The sequence below is a fragment of the Alosa sapidissima genome, chromosome 3 (genome assembly GCF_018492685.1).
Source record: "Alosa sapidissima isolate fAloSap1 chromosome 3, fAloSap1.pri, whole genome shotgun sequence".
In the NCBI taxonomy this organism is placed as follows: domain Eukaryota; kingdom Metazoa; phylum Chordata; class Actinopteri; order Clupeiformes; family Clupeidae; genus Alosa; species Alosa sapidissima.
In genome coordinates, this window is record NC_055959.1 from 8,346,933 (window position 1) to 8,351,932 (window position 5,000).

The following is a 5,000-nucleotide window of genomic DNA, read 5'->3' on the forward strand; positions in this document are numbered from 1 at the left end:
CCTCCTCTCCTCTCTTCTCCCTCCCCCTCTCTCTCTCTCCCTCTCTCCCTCCCTCTCTCCCTTCCTTCATCTGTGTCCCTTTACCCCCCCCCTCCCTCAGTTAGCAGTAAGACATCCACAGGACTAAGTGCAGTCAAGCGCATATGAGCTGACGTGAGCGCTCAATGTAAGCTCAGCACTGGATTCAGTGTATGCACACACACACACACACACACACACACACACACACTCACACACACACACACACACAAGCTTCAGGTGTGGCCTTCCCCTGCTCTTCCCTCAGCCTTCAGCTTTGAGACTCAGGCCACAGACGAAAATTGCTTTCCGTTTCCATAGACGAGGAAGGAGACGTGTGTGTGTGTGTGTGTGTGTGTGTGTGTGTGAAAGAAAGAGAAAACACCATTTGCCTGATCTCCCCCTACTGTCACTCTCACTCTCCCCAGCTAGTTTGGCACTGTTTGTTTTCAATTAAAAGCACCGCAACCAGCTACCGCGTGGAACACAAAGGCCCTGGGAGAGCTATGTCCCTTTCACACGCCCCTCGGAGAGAGAGCTGCCAGACCAGTGGATGCCACTGTGTCAGGATGAGAGAGAGAGAGAGAGAGAGAGAGAGAGAGAGAGTTTGTGTGTTAAATGGGATCAGTGATATAGCAGTTAGCCTGTGCCCATTTGGAAGGCAGAAAGATCCCAGCAGGAAGGAGAGGTCTGGTGTTTCCTGTTGATCTTATCAGAGCAGGTATGTCCATGCCAGTGACGGTCGTGACCTTTGCTTTCCTTCCCCGAGAGATGAAGGCTGCTCTTGTTATTGTTGCTGTTGCTGTTGTTGTTGTTGTTGTTGTTGTTGTCGTTGGCTTTTCCCTCTTCATTTTCTCCTCTCTTCTCCATCTCTCCATCCTCTCCTCCTCCACGTCCTCTCTTCTCGATGCAGCTCATTTGTAGATGGGCTCGCCCCTTGACTTGTCGTTTTGCCCTTTGTCAAACCAATGAGGTGTCATCAGGGTGAGGTGGTTCTGGCGTTGGGGGGGGGGGGGGTCAGGTCGGGGGGGGTGAGTCAAAGCAGGGCTTATTTGAGGTAAAGCCTTCCATTCATCAACAACACACCCAGCAAATGAATGGACACTTGACTGACAGTTGTTTTTCGCGTCAAACCTTTTGGACCAAACTCCTTGGCGTACGGCTTTAGACAGGAGGAGGGGGAGGACGAGAGGAGTAGTGTATGCTTCCCACACGCTCAGGCTCATCCGCACACACACACACACACACACACACACACACACACACACTCGCATCCGCACACACGCTCGCATACACACGGGTATTTATGGGAGTTCAAATGCAGCCAGCACTGCAGGGAGAAGGCTTTTGTCATGGTATATTGTGATTATAATAAGATTGCCTATATTTGTTGTCACAGAGAATAGCTTGCTTAATAATGAGGTTTTCTTCCTTTTCAGTTGACACACATATTCTCTTCCTCCCTCACTCCCTCCTTCCCTCCATCTCTGTGTTTCTCTCTCCCACTCTCTCTCTCTCTGTTTCTCTTTTTCTCCCTCCCCCTCTCCTCCATCTCTCCTCTGTTCTCTCTCTCCTCTCTCTGTGCTGATAGCCAGGAGTTAGGGCTGGGAGAATCTGAAGCGGGAGCTGGAACGGAAAAGTCATCTCTTGATATTTAGCTTAGGCTGCCTGCCTTTTTTTCCCTTTTCTTTATTATTTATTTGTCTCTCGGCAGCAGTTGCCGAGCGATAACTCGCAGATATTCCTCAAGCTTGCACAAGCCTATGTGGGACAAGGGAAACAAGCAAAGTGATGAATAAAAGATTCCTTTGCATGGCTGTTTTAATAAAAGATGGTCCGGATGACTGTACCATTCCAACCTCACCTCTGATGAGGGGAATTCCGGTCGTGCCACCGTCTTACTGTAGTTTTTGTGGGAACCCTCCCCTCCAAAGGATCGCTGTTACATCCCAGACAGCTGCGCCCTCAAATATTGAACAGCGTCATTTACACCAACAACATAGCCGTAGTGATGAAAGCAACCTAGTCTCATTTATTTCCATCTCACTCCACAGTCAGTCAAGAACTGAATCAGCATGCCCGTATAATAACGTGTGCCGTCGTTGAACTGGATAATAAGGATCGATATTGAGTCTCATAGGAAAAGGGATGATTTGATAAGAGATGTCATTCAGTCATTCACTAAATCCGTCACTAAATCAATAAAATATAAAATAAAAGTGATGTTGACAGCATTGCCATTCCTCATTATCGGTCCTTTTAAGATATTGAGATGTTCCCTGATGATCAGCACAACTTTGTGTAGTTACATCCAGCCTTGGAAAAGTCCACTATTGTGAGCACTCATGTCCTCACAATGCTGTGTGTGTGTGTGTGTGTGTGTGTGTGTGTGTGTGTGTGTGTGTGTGTGTGTGTGTGTGTGTGTGTGTGTGTGTGTGTGTGTGTGTGTTCTCTCTTTTACAGCTTCTATGCTGCTGAGATTGCCATCGGCCTCTTCTTCCTGCACTTGAAGGGCATCATTTACAGGTAAGAGGACCACTGGGCTGCCCAACTGTCTGCCTGAATGAAAAAGCCCCCACCTCTAAGAGGCTGTGTGGCACGGGGACAGGGGGTTGTGGGACTGGAGCGACGGGCTTGGGTAGAGTGATGCACTGCGCTGTGACATACCCTCCCAGCCGTGGCACTGCCCCTGATGGGTAGACACACACACACACACACACACACACACAGACACACACACACACACAACACACACTCTCTCTTTCTCTCTCGCTCTCACTCTTGTTTGCTCCCACAGACCTGTGTTTATGTTCACATCACAGATTCAAGTGGAGACACATGCTTACTTTTAGTTATCTCTCTCTTTCTAATTCACACATATTCTCCCTCTCCCTCTCTCTCTGTCTCATGCATGCACACACACACAGTCAGACATCCCACTGCTAGCACCCGAAGGGCCATCAGGTAGACAGCAGCTGACAGTGAAGCTGCATCAAGGAGGCAGCTGTTTGGCTCTGTCTGTCTCTCACCTTCCCTCGTCCACTGCCACTGACTGCACAGCTGGGCCTGTCAACTACTCTCCTCTCCTCTGCTTACCAACCTTCTCTTCTCCTCTCCCCTGTCCTCTTCTCTCCTCCTCTCCTCTCCTCTGCCCTCCTCTCCTCTCCCATCCTCCCCTCCCCTCCCCTCTCCTCTCCTCTTCTCTCCCCTCCTATCCCCTTCTCTCCTCTCCTCTCCTCTCCTCTCTTTTCCTCTCCTCTTGTCTTCTCCCATTTTCTCTCTCCCTCTGGTCTCAGTTTCCTCTCCCCTTCTTACCTTTCCTCTCTTCCTCTCCTCCCTCCTCCTTCTCACTTTTCTTCCACCCTCTCCTCCGCCCCAAAAGGATGTGTAGCTTTCTCTCTCGGGCTGTCTCCTTCATGCGGAAGACATTTCTGGACATCGCAAAAAACACCTTGAGAAGAAGGGTCACCATAGCCTCCCCACCTCACAAAAAGTTTTGTATTGTGTGTTTGCGTTTTGCATTTACATTTATTCATATCAGCAGACGCTTTTATCCAAAACAACTTACATATGTCAAGGGCCATTCTACCCAGAGCAACTCAGCGTTAAGTGCCTTGCTCAAGGGCACAGTGGTGGAAGCCAGGAACATATCTAAGGGACCGATGTCTTGCCTCTGCCCAGCCCAAAAAGATGCAGCGTGAAATACCTGAAATAACTAGCGTCCGCTCACAGCAGATCTGCTGGCCTCCCTGCCGGTCTGCGCGCTCTGTGGTTGAGTTGGCCCAGGGTGAGTTTGGAGCGGTTAGAGGGGCTAGGGAGAGTGAGCGTGTGTCCACCCGCGGCCCAGCCGGCTGGAAAAGGGCCCTGGGCTCCAGCCTGGCGATGCGGGGACGCTCCTCCAGCAAAGCGACAGCGCTCATGAATAGTTTACAGCACTGCTTTTCTCCTCTCTCCCTCCCTCTCTCTCTCTCTCTCTCCCTCCCTCTCTCCCTCTCTCCCTCTCTCTCTCTCTCTCTCTCTCTCTCTCTCTCTCTCTCTCTCTCTCACTGCCAAAACTCGGCCAGCCCCGCTTAAGGTGCTCCTGTCAACAGCAACAACACTCAAGCACACACATTCTCATAAACACGCGCACACACACACACGCACATACACACATCTCTCTATTTATCTCTCTCTCTCGCACACACACACACACACACACACACACACACACACACACTGTCTCTCACTCACTCACTCCCTCACACACGCGCACACACACACATGCACGCACACATTCATCCAGCCACGCTGGGATGCATGTATTTCTAATGTCCCATTTCCACACACACACTCTCTCTCTCTGTCTCTCTTTCTCTCTCACACACACATATATACTCTCTCTCTCTCTCTCTCACACACACACACACACACACACACACACACACACACACACACACACACACACACGCGCACACATTCATCCAGCCACTCTGGGATGCATGTATTTCTAATGTCCCATTTCTCCACGTCTCCCTCCTCCATCCCCGCTCTCGGGTCACCAACAGGGATCTAAAGCTTGACAATGTGATGCTGGACTGTGAAGGCCACATCAAGATCGCCGACTTTGGGATGTGCAAAGAGAACATGTTGGATGGTGTGACCACCAAGACCTTCTGCGGGACTCCAGACTATATCGCCCCAGAGGTGAGCCACAGTCCTCATAAACCTTGCCCCCTGTAATGGGTCCCCAGTAGTATGCAAGAACCAGTATGTTGTGCTTTTGTTTAAACTCAATAGTGACACGTGAGTGTGTGTGTGTGTGTGTGTAAGTAAGACATTTCCTGTTAGCGCTAACCACAGTTCCCGAACACACACACTTCCAAACACACACACACTGCCGAAAACATTTGTAGTCTCGTGTACTTACACCAGAGACTTTCTAATGAGGAGACACAGCACTCAAAAAATCCTCCATAGAAATGCATGAGGTTAGTATGACA

General features: G+C 50.0%; 1 pseudogene; it reads left to right on the forward strand.

Annotated features, from left to right (window-relative positions):
- LOC121704771 overlaps positions 1-5,000 on the forward strand; it is a 144,363-nt pseudogene that overhangs the window by 111,305 nt on the left and 28,058 nt on the right.